Source organism: Oncorhynchus mykiss, chromosome 12, assembly GCF_057628025.1.
Source record: "Oncorhynchus mykiss isolate SJ-2025 chromosome 12, ASM5762802v1, whole genome shotgun sequence".
Classification (NCBI taxonomy): Eukaryota; Metazoa; Chordata; class Actinopteri; order Salmoniformes; family Salmonidae; genus Oncorhynchus; species Oncorhynchus mykiss.
The window spans coordinates 11,747,501-11,769,015 of record NC_143033.1 but is presented as its reverse complement, the minus strand read 5'-3'; positions in this window follow the sequence as shown (position 1 = coordinate 11,769,015).

The window sequence follows — 21,515 nt, the reverse complement described above, 5'->3', positions numbered from 1 at the left end:
AAGACAAGAATTGTACTTTGAATTCTGTAAATTCAGCATGGAAGAGTTGAAACAATTATTGTTGTCTATCAACAATGACAAGCCACCGGGATCTGACAATCTGAATGGAAAATGACTGAGGATAATAGCAGACGATATTGCCACTCCTATTTGCCATATCTTCAATTTAAGCCTACTAGAGAGCGTGTGCCCTCAGGCCTGGAGAGAAGCTAAAGTAATTCCGCTACCCATGAATAGTAAAGCACCCTTTACTGGTAGCCTAGTGGTTAGAGCGTTGGCTCAGTAACCAGAAGGTCGCTAGATTAAATCCCCAAGCTGGCAAGGTCAAATCTGTCGCTCTGCCCCTGAGCAAGGCAGTTAACCCACTGTTCCTAAGCTGTCATTGTAAATAAGAATACAACTGACTTGCCTAGTTAAATAAAACATTAAATACTGGCTCAAATGGCCAACCAATCTGCCTGTTACCAACCCTTAAACCCGTAAACTTCTGGAAAAAATTGTGTTTGAAAAGATACAGTGCCTTGCGAAAGTATTCGGCCCCCTTGAACTTTGCAACCTTTTGCCACATTTCAGGCCTCAAACATAAAGATATAAAACTGTATTTTTTTGTGAAGAATCAACAACAAGTGGGACACAATCATGAAGTGGAACGACATTTATTGGATATTTCAAACCTTTTTAACAAATCAAAAACTGAAAAATTGGGCGTGCAAAATTATTCAGCCCCCTAAGTTAATACTTTGTAGCGCCACCTTTTGCTGTGATTACAGCTGTAAGTCGCTTGGGGTATGTCTCTATCAGTTTTGCACATCGAGAGACTGAAATTTTTCCCCATTCCTCCTTGCAAAACAGCTCGAGCTCAGTGAGGTTGGATGGAGAGCATTTGTGAACAGCAGTTTTCAGTTCTTTCCACAGATTCTCGATTGGATTCAGGTCTGGACTTTGACTTGGCCATTCTAACACCTGGATATGTTTATTTTTGAACCATTCCATTGTAGATTTTGCATTATGTTTTGGATCATTGTCTTGTTGGAAGACAAATCTCCGTCCCAGTCTCAGGTCTTTTGCAGACTCCATCAGGTTTTCTTCCAGAATGGTCCTGTATTTGGCTCCATCCATCTTCCCATCAATTTTAGCCATCTTCCCTGTCCCAGCTGAAGAAAAGCAGGCCCAAACCATGATGCTGCCACCACCATGTTTGACAGTGGAGATGGTGTGTTCAGGGTGATGAGCTGTGTTGCTTTTACGCCAAACATAACGTTTTGCATTGTTGCCAAAAGTTCAATTTTGGTTTCATCTGACCAGAGCACCTTCTTCCACATGTTTGGTGTGTCTCCCAGGTGGCTTGTGGCAAACTTTAAACGACACTTTTTATGGATATCTTTAAGAAATGGCTTTCTTCTTGCCACTCTTCCATAAAGGCCAGATTTGTGCAATATACGACTGATTGTTGTCCTATGGACAGAGTCTCCCACCTCAGCTGTAGATCTCTGCAGTTCATCCAGAGTGATCATGGGCCTCTTGGCTGCATCTCTGATCAGTCTTCTCCTTGTATGAGCTGAAAGTTTAGAGAGACGGCCAGGTCTTGGTAGATTTGCAGTGGTCTGATACTCCTTCCATTTCAATATTATCGCTTGCACAGTGCTCCTTGGGATGTTTAAAGCTTGGGAAATCTTTTTGTATCCAAATCCGGCTTTAAACTTCTTCACAACAGTTTCTCGGACCTGCCTGGTGTGTTCCTTGTTCTTCATGATGCTCTCTGCGCTTTTAACGGACCTCTGAGACTATCACAGTGCAGGTGCATTTATACGGAGACTTGATTACACACAGGTGGATTGTATTTATCATCATTAGTCATTTAGGTCAACATTGGATCATTCAGAGATCCTCACTGAACTTCTGGAGAGAGTTTGCTGCACTGAAAGTAAAGGGGCTGAATAATTTTGCACGCCCAATTTTTCAGTTTTTGATTTGTTAAAAAAGTTTGAAATATCCAATAAATGTCGTTCCACCTCATGATTGTGTCCCACTTGTTGTTGATTCTTCACAAAAAAATACAGTTTTATATCTTTATGTTTGAGGCCTGAAATGTGGCAAAAGGTCGCAAAGTTCAAGGGGGCCGAATACTTTCGCAAGGCACTGTACAAAGCTATTTCACAGTAAATGATCTGACATCAGAATTTCAGCATGCTTAAAGGGAAGGACACTCAAGAAGCACAGAACTTCCACAAATGACGGATGATTGGTTGAGAGAAATTGATGATGATTGTGGGGGCTGTCTTGTTAGACTTCAGGGCAGCTTTTGACATTATTAATCATAGTCTGCTGCTGGAAAAACACATGTGTTATGGCTTTACACCCCCCGATATAATGTGGAAAAAAAGCTTCTTGTCTAACAGAACACAGAAGGTGTTCTTTAATAGAAGCCTCTCAAATATAATCCAGTTAGAGCCAGGAATTCCCCAGGGTAGCTGTTTAGGCCCCTTGCTTTTTTCTATTTTTACTAACAACATGCCACTGACTTTGAGTAAAGCCAGAGTGTCTATGTATGCGGATGACTCAACACTATACACGTCAGCTACTACAGCAACTGAAATGACTGCAACACTCAACAAAGAGCTGCAGTTAGTTTCAGAGTGGGTGGCGAGGAATAAGTTAGCCCTAAATATTTCCATAACTAAAAGCATTGTATTTTGAGCAAAACACTCTCTAAACCCTAAACCTCAACTAAATATTGTAATAAATTATGTAGAAATTTAGCAAGTTGAGATGACTAAACTGCTTGGAGTAACTCTAGATTGTAAACTGTCATGGTCAAAACATATTGATGCAGTAGTAGCTAAGATGGGGAGAAGTATGTCCATAATAAAGCGATGCTCTGCCTTCTTAACAGCACTATCAACAACGCAGGTCTTACAGGCCCTAGTTTTGTCGCACCTTGACGAATGTTTAGTTGTGTGGTCAGGTGCCACAAAAAAGGAGTTAGGAAAATTGCAATTGGCTCAGAACAGGGCAGCACGGCTGGGCCTTGGATGTACACAGAGATCTAACATTCATAATATGCATGTCAATCTCCTAGCTGAAAGGGGAGGAGAGATTGACTTCTTCACTAATTTTATTTATGAGAGGTTTTGACATGTTGAATGCGCCGAACTGTCTGTTTGAACAACTCGGACACCCATTCATACCGCACAAGATATGCCACAAGAGGTCACTTCACAGTCCCCAAGTCCAGAACAGACTACGGGAGGCACACAGTACTACATAGAGCCATGACTACATGGAACTCAATTCCACATCAAGTAACTGACGCAAGCAGTAAAATTAGATTGAAAAACAGATTTAAAAAACACCTTATGGAACAGCGGGGACTGTGAAGCAACACAAACATTGGCACAGACACATGCACACACAAACACACACACACACACACACACACACACACACACACACACACACACACACACACACACACACACACACACACACACACACACACACACACACGGTAACATACGCACTATACATACACATGGATGTAGTACTGTAAATATGTGGTAGTGGTGGAGTAGGGGTCTGAGGGCACACAGTGTGTTGTGAAATCTGTGAATGTATTATAATGTTTTTGAAATTGTATCAACTGCCTTAATTTTGCTGGGCCCCAGGAATAGTAGTTGCTGCTTTGGCAGCAGCTAATGGGGATCTGTAATAAACACAAATGTACGGACGGCCACTATGGGGATGATATCGCGGATGCACTTATTAATGAAGCCGGTGACTTATATGGTAAACTCCTCATTGTTATCAGATGAATCCCGGAACAGCGAAACTGTCATGTATTGTCATGTTGTGTCTTTCTGTCCTTTCCTTTCACCCTGTCTCCCTCTGCTGGTCGTATTAGGTTACCTTTTCTCCCCCGCTTTCCCCCAGCTGTTCCTTGTCTCCTCTTGACTACCTCGTCACCCCTTCTCCCACCTGTTCCCCTTTTCCCTCTGATTAGTCCCCTATATCTCTCTCTGTTTTTGTTCCTGTCCTTGTCGGATTCTTGTTTGTTGTGTTTCATGCCTGAGCCAGACTATCGTCATGTTTGCTGTAACCTTGTCCTGTCCTGTCGGAATCTGCCGGTCTATCTGAGCCTACCTATGTTTGGTTATTAAAGAAGCTCTGTTTAAGTTAGTTCGCTTTTGGGTCCTCATTCACTCACCGTAACAGAAGAATCCGACCAAGAATGGACCCAGCGACTTCGGATCCTCTCCACTCAGCCGTCGAGATCCAGGGAGCGATGCTAGGCAGACACGAGCAGGAATTGTCTGCTGCTCGACATGCCGTTGAGACCCTGGCCACCCAAGTCTCCAACCTCACAGAACAGGTTCACCATCTCCGCCTCGATCCACCGGCCACTTCCAGGGCTTTCGAATCTCCGGAGCCCAGAATCAATAACCCGCCGTGTTACTCTGGGGAGCCCACTGAATGCCGCTCGTTCCTCACCCAGTGTGATATTGTGTTTTCTCTCCAGCCCAACACTTACTCCAGGAGCACTGCTCGTGTCGCCTACGTCATATCTCTCCTTATTGGACGGGCTCGTGAGTGGGGCACGGCAATCTGGGAGGCAAGGGCTGAGTGTACTAACCAGTATCAGGACTTTAAGGAGGAGATGATACGGGTTTTTGATCGATCTGTTTTTGGGGAGGAGGCTTCCAGGGTCCTGTCTTCCCTATGTCAAGGTAATCGATCCATAACAGACTACTCTATTGAGTTTCGCACTCTTGCTGCCTCCAGTGGCTGGAACGAGCCGGCTTTGCTCGCTCGTTTTCTGGAGGGTCTCCGCGCAGAGGTAAAGGATGAGATTCTCTCCCGGGAGGTCCCTTCCAGCGTGGATTCCCTGATTGAACTCGCTATTCGCATTGAGCGACGGGTTGATCTTCGTCACCGAGCTCGTGGAAAGGAGCTCGCGTTCTCCGTTGCCCCCCTCTCCGCATCACTACCATCTTCCTCTGCCGGCTCGGGAGCTGAGCCTATGCAGCTGGGAGGTATCCGCATCTCGACTAAGGAGAGGGAACGGAGAATCACCAACCGCCTCTGTCTCTATTGCGGTTCTGCTGGTCATTTTGTCACTTCATGTCCAGTAAAAGCCAGAGCTCATCAGTAAGCGGAGGGCTACTGGTGAGCGCTACTACTCCTGTCTCTCCTTCAAGATCCTGCACTACCTTGTCGGTCCATCTACGCTGGACCGGTTCGTCAGCTTCCTGTAGTGCCTTAATAGACTCTGGGGCGGAGGGCTGTTTTATGGACGAGACCTGGGCTCGGGAACATGACATTCCTCTCAGACAGTTAAGGGAGTCCACGGCCTTGTTCGCCCTGGATGGTAGTCCTCTCCCCAGGATTCAGCGTGAGACGCTACCTTTAACCCTCACTGTTTCTGGTAATCATAGCGAAACCATTTCTTTTTTGATTTTTCGTTCACCTTTTACACCTGTTGTTTTGGGCCATCCCTGGCTAGTTTGTCATAATCCTTCCATTAATTGGTCTAGTAATTCTATCCTCTCCTGGAACGTCTCTTGTCATGTGAAATGTTTAATGTCTGCTATCCCTCCTGTTTCCTCTGTCTCTTCTTCACAGGAGGAGCCTGGTGATTTGACAGGGGTGCCGGAGGAATATCACGATCTGCGCACGGTGTTCAGTCGGTCCAGGGCCACCTCTCTTCCTCCACACCGGTCGTATGATTGTAGTATTGATCTCCTTCCGGGAACCACTCCCCCCCGGGGTAGACTATACTCTCTGTCGGCTCCCGAACGTAAGGCTCTCGAGGATTATTTGTCTGTAGCTCTTGACGCCGGTACCATTGTCCCCTCCTCCTCTCCCGCCGGAGCGGGGTTTTTTTTTGTCAAGAAGAAGGACGGGTCTCTGCGCCCCTGCATAGATTATCGAGGGCTGAATGACATAACAGTTAAGAATCGTTATCCGCTTCCTCTTATGTCTTCAGCCTTCGAGATCCTGCAGGGAGCCAGGTTTTTCACTAAGTTGGACCTTCGTAACGCTTACCATCTCGTGCGCATCAGGGAGGGGGTAGAGTGGAAGACGGCGTTTAACACTCCGTTAGGGCACTTTGAATACCGGGTTCTTCCTTTCGGCCTCGCTAACGCTCCAGCTGTCTTTCAGGCATTAGTCAATGATGTCCTGAGAGACATGCTGAACATCTTTGTTTTCGTTTACCTTGACGATATCCTGATTTTTTCACCGTCACTCCAGATTCATGTTCAGCACGTTCGACGTGTCCTCCAGCGCCTTTTAGAGAATTGTCTTTTTGTGAAGGCTGAGAAGTGCACTTTTCATGCCTCCTCCGTCACATTTCTCGGTTCTGTTATTTCCGCTGAAGGCATTAAGATGGATCCCGCTAAGGTCCAAGCTGTCATTGATTGGCCCGCCCCTAAGTCACGCGTCGAGCTGCAGCGCTTTCTCGGCTTCGCGAACTTCTATCGTCGTTTCATCCGTAATTTCGGTCAGGTGGCAGCTCCTCTCACAGCCCTTACTTCTGTCAAGACGTGCTTTAAGTGGTCCGTTTCCGCCCAGGGAGCTTTTGATCTCCTCAAGAATCGTTTTACATCCGCTCCTATCCTTGTTACACCTGACGTCTCTAGACAGTTCGTTGTCGAGGTTGACGCGTCAGAGGTGGGCGTGGGAGCCATTCTTTCTCAGCGCTCCCTCTCTGACGACAAGGTCCACCCATGCGCGTATTTTTCTCATCGCCTGTCGCCGTCGGAACGTAACTATGATGTGGGAAACCGCGAACTGCTCGCCATCCGGTTAGCCCTAGGTGAATGGCGACAGTGGTTGGAGGGGGCGACCGTTCCTTTTGTCGTTTGGACTGACCATAGGAACCTTGAGTACATCCGTTCTGCCAAACGACTTAATGCGCGTCAGGCGCGTTGGGCGCTGTTTTTCGCTCGTTTCGAGTTCGTGATTTCTTATCGTCCGGGCTCTAAGAACACCAAGCCTGATGCTTTATCTCGTCTCTTCAGTTCTTCAGTAGCCTCCACTGACCCCGAGGGGATTCTCCCTGAGGGGCGTGTTGTCGGGTTGACTGTCTGGGGAATTGAGAGGCAGGTAAAGCAAGCGCTCACTCACACTCCGTCGCCGCGCGCTTGTCCTAGGAACCTTCTTTTCGTTCCCGTTCCTACTCGTCTGGCCGTTCTTCAGTGGGCTCACTCTGCCAAGTTAGCCGGCCACCCTGGCGTTCGGGGTACGCTTGCTTCCATTCGCCAGCGTTTTTGGTGGCCCACCCGGGAGCATGACACGCGTCGTTTCGTGGCTGCTTGTTCGGTCTGCGCGCAGACTAAGTCCGGTAACTCCCCTCCTGCCGGCCGTCTCAGGCCGCTTCCCATTCCCTCTCGACCGTGGTCTCACATCGCCTTAGATTTTGTCACCGGACTGCCTTCGTCAGCGGGGAAGACTGTTATTCTTACGGTTGTCGATAGGTTCTCTAAGGCGGCTCATTTCATTCCCCTTGCTAAGCTTCCTTCTGCTAAAGAGACGGCACAAATCATCATCGAGAATGTTTTCAGAATTCATGGCCTTCCGTCAGACGTCGTTTCGGACAGAGGTCCGCAATTCACGTCTCAATTTTGGAGGGAGTTTTGCCGTTTGATTGGGGCTTCCGTCAGTCTCTCTTCGGCTTTCACCCCCAGTCTAACGGTCAAGCAGAACGGGCCAATCAGACTATTGGTCGCATCTTACGCAGTCTTTCTTTTCGCAACCCTGCGTCTTGGTCAGAACAGCTCCCCTGGGCAGAATACGCCCACAACTCGCTTCCTTCGTCTGCGACCGGGCTATCTCCTTTTCAGAGTAGCCTCGGGTACCAGCCTCCGCTGTTCTCATCTCAGTTCGCCGAGTCCAGCGTCCCCTCCGCTCAGGCTTTTGTCCAACGTTGCGAGCGCACCTGGAAGAGGGTCAGGTCTGCACTTTGCCGTTATAGGACGCAGACTGTGAGGGCTGCTAATAAGCGTAGAACTAAGAGTCCTAGATATTGTCGCGGTCAGAGAGTTTGGCTCTCCACTCAGAACCTTCCCCTTAAGACGGCTTCTCGCAAGTTGACCCCGCGGTTCATTGGTCCGTTCCGTATTTCTCGGGTCATTAATCCTGTCGCAGTTCGACTTCTTCTTCTGCGATACCTTCGTCGCGTCCACCCGGTCTTCCATGTCTCCTGTATCAAGCCCGTTCTTCGCGCCCCCGCTCGTCTTCCCCCCCCCCCCCATCCTTGTCGAGGGCGCACCCATCTACAGGGTCCGCAGGATTTTGGACATGCGTCCTCGGGGCCGTGGTCACCAGTACCTCGTTGATTGGGAGGGGTACGGTCCTGAGGAGAGGAGTTGGGTTCCCTCTCGGGACGTGCTGGACCGTGCGCTGATCGAGGATTTCCTCCGTTGCCGCCAGGTTTCCTCCTCGAGTGCGCCAGGAGGCGCTCGATGAGTGGGGGGGTACTGTCATGTATTGTCATGTTGTGTCTTTCTGTCCTTTCCTTTCACCCTGTCTCCCTCTGCTGGTCGTATTAGGTTACCTTTTCTCCCCCGCTTTCCCCCAGCTGTTCCTTGTCTCCTCTTGACTACCTCGTCACCCCTTCTCCCACCTGTTCCCCTTTTCCCTCTGATTAGTCCCCTATATCTCTCTCTGTTTTTGTTCCTGTCCTTGTCGGATTCTTGTTTGTTGTGTTTCATGCCTGAGCCAGACTATCGTCATGTTTGCTGTAACCTTGTCCTGTCCTGTCGGAATCTGCCGGTCTATCTGAGCCTACCTATGTTTGGTTATTAAAGAAGCTCTGTTTAAGTTAGTTCGCTTTTGGGTCCTCATTCACTCACCGTAACAGAAACAGTCCTGTAGCTTAACATCTGCTTCATTTGACCACTTCCATGTTGAGTATGTCACTGGTAATTACTGGCAGAAATTAGGTAAAACAGATTTCAGTTTCCCCGTATTAAAATCTACGGCCACGAGAAGCCTCTGGATGTGCATTATCTTGTTTGCTTATGGCCCGATGCAGCTCATTGAGTGCGGTCTTAGTGCATTCATCGGTTTGAGGTAATACTGTAAATAGACAGGTATGAAAAACATAGATGAAAGCACTATTGGTAAAAAAAAGTATGGTCTGCAGGTTATCATGAGGTATTCTAACTCAGGCAAGCATAACATTGAAATGTATGATTAGAAATTTTGTTCCAGTTTGTTCTCTCGTGATTGTACGTTCGCCAATAGAACGGAGGGTAGAGGCAGTTTATTTGCTTGCCAATGTAGTCTCGTCAGGATGGCTTATTTGCCTCTCTTGCACCATGGCTTCCTCTTTCGAGTCTCGGGGCTTAAGACCTGGTCCGAAGTAAGCTGAACGTACAGAGCTTCCGACTCGTTGAAGTAGAAATTGTCATCCAAATCGAGGTTAGTGCTTGCTGTACTGATGTCCAGAAGCTGTTTTCAGTCATAGGAAACAATGGCAGAGACATGTACCAAAAAAGTTCAAATCAACGTAAAAAACACACGAAATAGCATGATTGGTCAGGAGCCCGTAAGGCGGCTGCTATCCACTGCAACGCAATCTTTGTCATGACGCCTCATCCCTTTTTTCTGATGTCAGAATGCAACATTTACATTTTTTTACACATACATTTATTTGTTTCAAAAAGGACAATCAACAATTAAAAAATTACAAAGAATGTGTCACGCCCTGGTCTTAGTATTTTGTGTTTTCTTTATTAATTTGGTCAGGCCAGGGTGTGACATGGGTTTATTCATGTGGTGTGTTTTGTTTTGGGGTTTTTGTTAGGTATTGGGTTTGTGGTTTAGTAGGGTGTTCTAGCATAGTCTATGGCTGTCTGGAGTGGTTCTCAATCAGAGGCAGGTGTTTATCGTTGTCTCTGATTGGGAACCATATTTAGGCAGCCATATTCTTTGAGTGTTTCGTGGGTGATTGTTCCTGTCTTTGTGTTTGTTGTCACCAGATAGGCTGTTTAGGTTTTCACACGTTTATTGTTTTGTTAGTTTATTCATGTATAGTTTTTCTTCATTAAAAACATGAATAACCACCACGCTGCATTTTGGTCCGCCTCTCCTTCACCTATAGAAAACCGTTACAGAATGCAATATTTTGTTAACGGAATACACTCCAGGATGTCCAACTGTCATGAATGTAAATGAACTGTGTTATTCATATTATCACACAATCTATTAGACTTCAACAGCGTTTGATTCTCTGGCTCGTGAAGAAAGGAATATCATTTTTTTTACCAGTATGTAATAAAAAGCATTTTGCAGTTTGAGACTATAACTTATGTTTTTACTCCTTCAAATGACGCCTAGTAAAAAAATATAAAAATCACACACACACACACAGTGCCTTGCAGGCGCCTGTTCTCTCTCTCTCTCCTTTAGAAATGATTGGTTGATGTAACATGACACATATTTTTCTCATCTGTGTGTTATCAAGTTGCGGTGCCGTCACACTGCTGATTAGCTGGGGGAATCAGAATCAGACTGAAGGGTAAGTCCTACCAGGATGCGTCAATGTACTGACTTTCACTGTCAGGATTTAAATTCACAACATTTTGAGTATTAGGTACAACTCTTGTTGGGCCATTCTATTTGAGTTATTAATATTGGCAGTCACAGAGGATTGCCTTTATTAAGTCAAATGATAAAATATGGTTGCTGATAACTTTCAAATAGGGTTTAGACTTGGCCAAACTATCAATTTAGTCAGCCCTAAGTCAGATTCCTTGAGTCAGTTCCTTTTCACAGACCCCCCCCCCCCCCCCCCCCACTCTAACAAAAAAAAGGATCCCCAGAGAGATTTAGAGTGTGTATACTCATACAGCTTGACCCTCGTGCGAAAAGCATTAAGGACATGAGGTCGCTGCTCGGGAGGCGCTCTAGTCTCTCGTGACAGGCTGTCGCGCACATGAGATTGGGTTCTGGGTTCTTAGATTAGGGGTTCTGTCATCAGTACTGTAGCTAATTGACACATTCAGGAATCTGCTGATTTTAGATGTGGCTACGATTGTCAAATTGTTACATTGTTGTTATTAAAACCATATGTTCTATGCAGGAGACCCTTTCAATGATTTAAAATGGATTTTAACCACATTTTTAACCACATAAATATTGTAGTAAATAATTGGGTGAAATGTTTTGAAAGCGTGTGAAGATTTAACTCCGAGAACAATTGAATAACAAAATATGTAAATGGTTCTTTAGTCTCAGCTGTTGTTTGTCAGTCAGAGGCTGAGCTAATATGATTTCCTCATCTTAATGAATCTAAATCAGGATTTCCTGAATTAAATTAATCCATTAATCGGCTTTAAGAGCAGATCTTATTACAGTATAATAATCAGGATGCATTCTTCTTGATGCAACACAATTTGATCTATTCTCTTTGGAGCAGCAGTAATACAGTCCAACCCATAATATGTAGTATGTTACATATTTATTCATTTATTACGGCAAACGTTCCTGTTTTTCTTGGTTAACCGTTGCATCTCACACTACAATATAAGTGATGTGTAGATTCGCTGTCATCTGTGTTATGATTTATAACACATTCATAAATGGCAAAAAAGGACAGTACAAAAAATAAATCATAAGAATCAAGGTTTTGAAGTGTCTGTTTATATCTATGAGATTAATCTCATTCATCACAAAAGTGATTGATATTGCATACTACTTTAATTTGAATTGTTTTTCAAACTTAGGGATGACATGCCAGCAGCAAACGAGGACACTACACATCCAAATATATCGGACCAAATGATGAAAGACAAGCACTGTAATTTTGAATTCCTTAAGGTGAGTGTAGAAGAGGTGAAAAAAAATGATAGATGTCTATCAACAATACAAGCCACCGGGGTCTGACAACTTGGATGGAAAATTACTGAGGATAATTGCAGACGATATTGCCGCTCCTATTTGCCATATTTTCAATTTAAGCCTACTAGAGAGCGTGTGTCCTCAGGCCTGGAGAGAAGCTAAAGTCATTCTGCTACCCAAGAATAGCAAAGCCCCCTTTACTGTCTCAAATAGCCAGCCAATCAACCTGTTACCAACCCTTAGTAATATATTGTGCTATATTGTGGTTAAAGAGTTACCGGTCTAACAGAACACAGAGGTTGTTCTTTAATGGAAGCATCTCCAACATAATCCAGGCAGAATCAGGAATTCCACAGGGCAGCTGTCTAGGCACCCTTACTTTTTTCAATCTTTACTCATGACATGCCACTGGGTAAAGCCAGAGTGTTTATGTATGCGGATGACTCAACGCTATACACGTTGTCACAAATGTAGAGAGGACTGGGTAGGAGGCAGTCGCAGGTTTAGAACTACTGAATTTATTAAAGCACTATATACACTGTATGTATAAAAGTGGGACGAAAACCAAAGTGCAAAATAATAAAGTACTCAGGAAAAAGTAGGAGAGATTCCTCTCAGGAAAACAAGCAACATTTACAATGACTGACAAAGACAAATGACAGAGGGAGTATATATACAGTGATAGAGTTGGGATGGAACCAGGTGTGTGTAATGATGACGAGACAAGTCCGGGTGTTGATGAGTGAAGGGTGTTTGCCAGCAGCAGGTTCAGCAGCAGCTAGAAGGTCGACGACGCCGAATGCCTGAGCTGGACAGGAGGGAAAGCCAAAGCGAAGGCTGGTGTGAAACACATCAGCTACTACAGCGACTGAAATGACTGCAACACTTGACGACGAGCTGCAATTAGTTTCATAATGATTGGCAAGGAATAAGTTAGTCCTAAATATTTCTAAAACTAAAAGCATTGTGTAACCCTCTCACCAGGCTTGAATTTGACTCTCACGATATTAACTTATGTAGAGTATTTCAACAGCATGGGCTGTTAGGTGGGAAGGACATCTCCAATAAGAATCCCTATTGTAAAACTATCTAGGGTGTTTACAATTAGGGTATTAACTTTAGATGGAATGATTATAGGTTTCTGTTATTGTATAAGGATATGCTTTCCCGTGCATTTAATTAAATTGAAACAGGAAATGACTCCACCAAGGCAACATACATAAGGTTCAAAATGTATATTACTACATTTTCGGAGCACCACATCAAAAAAAAATAATAAACCCCAGTGAGTTGTGCACAACCCATTTCCAAATTATTTCAAGCTTGCTTAACCCGTTGGCGCGCGTTGGAGCTAAAAAAAAAAAAATGACGACACATAAAGTACCGATGCTCTCACTACTCGTAGAAATTCCCTCAGTGAAGTATGGCAGTTCCTTGCAGGTTTCCTCACAAGATCCACAGCAAGCACAGCTATCAATGCAGACAGCCCTCTTTAGGAGTAACCTATATACCATGGGAACATGAACTCTTTAATCTTTCCCAAGCAATTCTCTCTCGGTGTTACACGATGCTAGGCTAACCCCAAGGCTGTCCAATACCTCCACGATGAGACGGTAGCTTCAGTCTTTCTTAACAAAATTATAACAACTCTCTTATAAAATAAAATCGGTATTTCCCTTCAAAACTCGGTAGGTATGGGTTTTGTTCAATTTTTATTGTCTTCTGTTATAATTCTTCTTCACCAACGGTCATAATGTAATGTCCGTCCTTAACTCAATGTCTCGCTCCCTCTCTTTTTTCCCAGGCCACCCGTTAACCAGGTCAACTCCCATTGTCCACAGCTTAACAAGCGACCTTATTGGTCAAAACTTAAACTTAAAAGTAAACCAATCTATTCACATATACATTAAATAAATATTTATTCAAAATAAATGCATTAACAATATTACAATTCAGAAGCAATTCAAACTCATTTTACATATAATACCAATTAATCATGACAAATAAACTCAATACTTGGTTCTAACAAGGGTATTACAATTGTATATGGGACAAATCATTCACTAAACCCTAAACCTCAGCTAAATATTGTAATAAATAATGTGTAAATTGAGCAAGTTGAGGTGACTAAACTGAGTAACCCTGGATTGTAAACTATCATGGTCAAAGCATATTGATACAACAGTAGCTAAGATGGCGATTAGATGGGGAGAAGGCTGTCCATATTAAAGCGCTGCTCTACCTTCTTAACAGCACTATCAACAAGGCAGGTCCTACAGGCCCTAGTTTTGTCGCACCTGGATTGCTGTTCAGTCATGTGGTCAGGTGCCACAAAGAGTGACTTGGGAAAATTACAATTGGCTCAGAACAGGGCAGCACAGCTGGCCCTTGGATGTACACAGAGAGCTAACATTCATACTATGCACGTCAATCTCTCATGGCTGAAAGGAGAGCTTGTTTTCATCACTACTTGTATATGTGAAAGGTATTTGAACTACTGGCACAGAGCTCGGACACCCATGTATACCACACAAGACATGCCAACAGGGGTCTCTTCACAGTCCCCAAGTCCAGAACAGACTATGGGAGGCGCACAGTACTACATAGAGACATGACTACATGTAACTCTATTCCACATCAAGTAACTGACGCAAGCAGTACAATTAGATTTAAAAACAGATACAAATACACCTTATGGAACAGCAGGGACTGTGAAGCAACACAAACATTGGCGCAGACACATGCATATAAACCCACACGATAACATACGCACTATACACACACACACACATGGATTTAGTACTGTAGATATGTGGTAGTGGTGGAGTAGGGGCCTGAGGGCACACAGTGTGTTGTGAAATCTGTGAATGTATTGTAATGTTTGAAATTGTATAACTGCCTTAACTTCGCTGGACCCCAGGAAGGGTAGTTGCTGCTTTGGCAGGAACTAATGGGGATCCATAATAAACCCCAGGAAGGGTAGATGCTGCTTTGGCAGGAACTAATGGGGATCCATAATAAATACAAATACAAACACAAATTGCACGCTCCATCAAAACTTGAGACATCTGTGGCATTGTGTTGTGTTTTCTAAATATTTAGGATGAACTTATTCCTTGCCATCCATTCTGAAACTAACTGTAGCTTTTTTTTTAAGTGTTGCAGTCATTTCAGTCGCTGTAGTAGCTGACGTGTGTCACACCAGCCTTTGCTTTGGCTCTCCCTCCTGTCCAGCTCAGGCTGGAGGCCCTCATCAAGCTGAGGCCATGGGTCTCAACCCCGCCCTGTGCAATTGGGTCCTGGACTTTCTGACAGGCCGCCCCCAGCTGGTGAAGGTAGGAAAGAACATCTCCACTTCTCTGGCCCTCAACACTGGGGCCCCACAAGGGTGTGTGGTCAGCCCTCTCCTGTACTCCCTGTTCCCCCAGGACTGCGTGGCCAAGTTTGCAGACGACAAAACAGTAGTGGGCTTGATCACCAACAATGACGAGACAGCCTACAGGGAGGAGATGAGGGCACTCGGAGTGTGGTGTCAGGAAAACAACCTCTCACTCAAACGTCAACAAAACAAAGGAGATGATCGTGGACTTCAGGAAACAGCAGAGGGAGCACCCCCCTATCCACATTGAAGGGACAGTAGTGGAAAAGGTGGAAAGTTTTAAGTTCCTGGGCATACACATCACAAACAAACCGAAATTGTCCACCCACACAGACAGTGTGGTGAGGAAGGCACAACAGCGCCTCTTCAACCTCAGGAAGCTGAAGAAATTTGGCTTGTCACCCAAAACCCTGACAAATTTGTACTGATGTATCACAGCCTGGTACGGCAACTGCACAACCGTCAACCGCAAGGCTCTCCGGAGGGTGGTGCGGTCTTCACAACACATCACCGGGGGCAAACTAAAACCTACAGCACAGGAAGGACAACAACCACCCAAACAACTGCCTGTTCACACTGCTATCATCCAGAAGGCGAGGTCAGTACAGATGCATCAAAGCTGGGACCGAGAGATTGAAAAACAGCTTATATCTCAAGGTCATCAGACTGCCAAACATCAATCACTAACTCAGCGAGGCTGCTGCCTACATCTAGACCCAATCACTGGACACTTTAAAAGAAATGGATCGCTAGTCACTTTAAACAATGCCACTTTAAATAATGCCACTTTAATAATGTTTACATATCTTACATTACTCATATCACTTGTATGTACTGTATTTTATACCATCTATTGCACCTTGCCTATGCCGCTCGTCCATCGCTCATCCATATATTTTATGTACACATTCTCATTCACCCCTTTAGATTTGTGTGTATTAGGTAGTTGTTGGGGAATTGTTAGATTACTTGTTAGATATTACTGCACGGTCAGAACTAGAAGTACAAGCATCTCCCTTCACTCGCATTGACATCTGCTAACCATGTGTATGTGACCAATAAAAATTGATTTGATTTGATTTTGACAAAACTGCACATTTTAAAGTGGCTTTTATTGTCCACGCCACAAGTTGCATCTGTGTAATGATCATGCTGTTTAATCAGCTTCTTGATATGCCACAGCTGTCAGGTGGATGGATTATCTTGGCAAAGGAGAAAAACTCACTAACAGGGATGTAAACAAATTTGTGCACAAAAGTTGAGAAAAATAAGCTTTTTACGCATCTGGAACATTTCTGGGGTCTTTTATTTCAGCTCATGAAACACAGGACCAACACTTTACATGTTGCGTTTCTATTTTTTGTTGAGTATATATACTACCAGTTTGATAGAGTGAATTGATTGATCTTATTAGGAATTTAGAATGTTCTCCACCTAAATGGAATGAATGATTTTGTCCCTCACATTGCAGTTGTAATGTCTTGTAATGTCGTTACACATCATCTTAACTGCATCAACTTCATTACATAAATCATTAGTTTTGTCTCAGTTTGAAGGCAACATACTGTAAGTTTACATAAAGCTGGTACAACATAACAGGCATGACTAGCGAACAACCCATTCATAGTCCAAATAGAGCAAACCCTAAAACTGACCCTTACCTTAACGAAACCCTCAAATCCTAACCCTAACCTACGTTTAACCAATTAGGACATTTAACATGTGTTCGCCAGCAAGTCACGTTCCTAAAGTTTTTCCAAGTTAATTGACTGCTGCTGGATGGCTTGCATCAGATATCATGAGTATGGGGATACGCTCATGGGTCTAGTGTACAGGTGTGTTTGTGTAGCCTATGTATGAAGCCTGTCGTCGTGGCCTGTTTTCTCCATGTTTGTGTAGACTGTGTTAAACATCATATATCATTCTGTGTGAAAGCCGGTCCCTAGGGCCTGTTTTCTCCATGTTTGTGTAGACTGTGTTAAACATCATATATCATTCTGTGTGAAAGCCGGTCCCTAGGGCCTGTTTTCTCCATGTTTGTGTAGACTGTGTTAAACATCATATATCATTCTGTGTGAAAGCCGGTCCCTAGGGCCTGTTTTCTCCATGTTTGTGTAGACTGTGTTAAACATCATATATCATTCTGTGTGAAAGCCGGTCCCTAGGGCCTGTTTTCTCCATGTTTGTGTAGACTGTGTTAAACATCATATATCATTCTGTGTGAAAGCCGGTCCCTAGGGCCTGTTTTCTCCATGTTTGTGTAGACTGTGTTAAACATCATATATCATTCTGTGTGAAAGCCGGTCCCTAGGGCCTGTTTTCTCCATGTTTGTGTAGACTGTGTTAAACATCATATATCATTCTGTGTGAAAGCCGGTCCCTAGGGCCTGTTTTCTCCATGTTTGTGTAGACTGTGTTAAACATCATATATCATTCTGTGTGAAAGCCGGTCCCTAGGGCCTGTTTTCTCCATGTTTGTGTAGACTGTGTTAAACATCATATATCATTCTGTGTGAAAGCCGGTCCCTAGGGCCTGTTTTCCATGTGGTCAAATGGTTGCCACTTTTAAAAGGATATATTAATCTCTGACTATATATGAGGATCTCTAAATACCCGTTTTATGTGGTTTCTATGTCTCCCTCTCTGCGTTGTTCGTCTAACTTACGTCCCGTATAATGGTTTCATCCCATTGTTAGTCTCTCCCTCCACCCAAATGTGTGTTTACACAACTAATGAGCTTTTTGTTTCAGGGCCCAAACATTTGATCCTTTTTTTATTTATCCTCCGGTTTATATCATATTGGGTTGCATAGCTATGCCGTCAAAACAAAACAAAAACACAAGTATGTAAATGAGAGCGAGAGGGAACCTTTTCAACTCAATAAAGGACACTAACAATACTGAAATATAATGAGTGTTTCAATCAAGTTTGTGTTAACCCTATCTATAAATGGGATAGTATAAACTAGACGTTGAACTGACGTGTGTGCCCAGTGGGAGGCGACCCAACTGTTATTTATGACTTTTATCATTTCACATTTTAGCCAATTCAATTGCAGTAATTCCATTACAGATTTTTGGGTATTTTGTTAGAGATTTGGTAACAGAATAACGAGTTTTAATAACTTGATCAGTAAAAACACTATTACAAACTGGTAGGTCTACTTTTACTTTTTACTTTTGTGAACATTATTGTCCCTCTTCATGACGGAGAGAAATGAGGAAATATCTTTAAAATATGTTGTGGTTTTGGTCGTGGAATTACAAGGCACAAGGCGATGTTTCTTAAACTTACAGAAGGCAAATCATTTCTCCAAAATTAAATGTGTGTTGATATTATTTTCTGGTAGATGTTGACGCCTTTTCCATCTGTTGGACCAGAAATCAAAACCTTGGCTTATTCAAATTTGTTAGGAGGAGAAATTGGTTGGAAAATGTATATATGCCAACATTTCACTAAATATAGACTTAACTTTAATTTGACATCCAATTTGACATGCTCCTATGAACATGGGACCTTTTAGATTGAAATGCCAAAGGCAAACAAATGGACAAAGTTGATGTGAGTTGTTGTGGCCTCTCTCTCTCGCTCTCTCACAGTAATGTCCTCTACTCCCATAAAGGTTAGAGAGATATCAGTTACTGAAAAATGACTATTTCTTTCTCATGGCTGCTTTAAATTATTTCTACAACTTACAAGTGCCACAGTTTGTAAAATATGTGCACATAATTCAGACTGAAAGAGTCTATGTACATAGTTGATTTCAAATGGACCGGTATCATTTATTCTGGGCAGGGTAGAAAACACATGTTAGTTTTTCAGCTGGAACTAATCCTTTTATGCCTCATAGACCATGAATGCCAAGACTCAAGTCTTTTACTTGACTTTGCAGACTGAATTTACATGTAGGTTTCAATCCCAGCAGCAGGTCTAATTGAATGAACTTGACAAGATTTAATCACTGATATGATATGCAAGCAGCGTTACCTGTCCATGTCAACAAGAGACACAGCTTTTGTTGCACACACACACACACACACACACACACACACACACACACACACACACACACACACACACACACACACACACACACACACACACACACACACACACACACACACACACACTTCTGAAGGGGGAAAATGGTATAATGCATTTCAGCTTCATCTATCTTGCATGTCGTTTGGATAATGCTATGGCAACAGCTGAAAACATTGCATGTTGAGAAAACATTGCACTGTAAGTTGCATACAGTATTAATGTACATACAGAATGTACCCTGGCAACAGCAAGAGGCATTTAGGTTTAAATAAACAAACTGTAGCCCTTTACACCTGTACCCATATGCGGGTTGAAAATGGCAGATTTGGGCACTGAGACAGCGCTTAAAGTGGAACGTAGTGGCTTTACAATAATGCATGACGTCAGAGCTCAGGCTCACCTGTGAGTCCAAATGTGCACTTCACATTTCCATATCATAAAACTCAAGTCATATGATGGAACAGTTACAAGACGACATGGCGTCATACTCTGGGTTGTTCTGAACAGAATGGGCCTATTTGTTTGTCTGTTGTGAAGAAAATCTTCAGCTGAACACACACCTGAATGCACTCATGACTCCTTTCTATCCGCGCCAAAATTACAATCTGTTTTTCTGAATTGCCTCGTGAAAGCCTAACACTCTAAGATATTTTTTTATAATTTAGCTAGTCATGTTGGCAATAGATCAAGCTTCCAAATGCATTTTACACACCTGACCCAGATTGCGATTTACAACGGGCTGTTTTTGGATTATGTAAACAACAACAGTAATCGTGTGAAGGCGGGGATGCAGGGCTGTGTTCCAAACAAAACAACTACAAGTGTGTTTGCTCTAGCTCCTCAACGCCACAGATAGGAGATAGGAGAAACACATTGTAGTTGAAGACTCTTCTATGAGTCATAAAAATGCATTTACATTTCTTCAGAACTGTGAACACTTTGGAGAGGTGTGTGTGTGTGTGTGTGTGTGTGTGTGTGTGTGTGTGTGTGTGTGTGTGTGTGTGTGTGTGTGTGTGTGTGTGTGTGTGTGTGTGTGTGTGTGTGTGTGTGTGTGACCACTTGGAGACACCAGTTAGTCCTCTCACTCAAAACCTTGTCATTTATTTGGTCTTATGTTGCAGCTACCCCACATTTTCCAGGAATATTCTTATCATGTTACTGAATGTATCCAGAGTATTTTCAGAGTCTGTTATACACAAATGCAATGAAAAGTACAGGAAATGTAAAATGCACATCAAATCAACATCGTAATGTTGGGATTCAGTTTTGTCAGGTGAGCTGTTGTCCTCTACTTTGGTCTAATATTTTTCCCATATTCTCCAAACTGTTCTCTTTCTATTACGACATTTGAATTTAGCCCTATCCATCTATCTATTTAAGCCAATTCCCATGAGTGTAATGTGCAATACAGCTGTTTTAGAGATCCAGACTCATCATGAAATAGATAATAATTAGATGATAAATAGATGTTTTATTTATCCGTTATTTTACCAGGTAAGTTGACTGGGAACACGTTCTCATTTGCAGCAACGACCTGGGGAATAGTTACAGGGGAGAGGAGCGGGATGAATGAGCCAATTGTAAACTGGGGATTATTAGGTGACCGTGATGGTTTGAGGGCCAGATTGGGAATTTAGCCAGGACACCGGGGTTAACACCCTTACTCTTACGACAAGTGCCATGGGATCTTTAATGCCCTCAGAGAGTCAGGACACCCGTTTAACGTCCCATCCGAAAGACGGCACCCTAATCACTGCCCTGGGGTATTGGGATATTTTTTAGACCAGAGGAAAGAGTGCCTCCTACTGGCCCTCCAACACCACTTCCAGCAGCACCTGGTCTCCCATCCAGGGACCAACCAGGACCAACCCTGCTTAGTTTCAGAGGCAAGCCAGCAGTGGTATGCAGGGTGGTATGCTGCTGATAATACATAGATAATAAGATAGATAATACATAGATAATACATAGATAATAATTTGATAATAAGTAGATAATAAGGCAGGTTATGGTTAGAAAGGCAGGAATCTAGGAAGAAACCTAGAGAGGAACCATGCTCTTATGGGAGGCCAGTCCTCTTCTGGCTGTGCCGGGTGGAGATTATAAGAGCACATGGCCATTAAGGCCAGATTGTTCTTCAAGATAACCAGCAGAGTCAAATAATAATCAGTGTTTGTAGAGGGTGCAGCAGGTCAGTACCTCACGAGTAAATGTCAGTTGGCTTTTAATAGTTCCTATTGTTTCTAAAGTG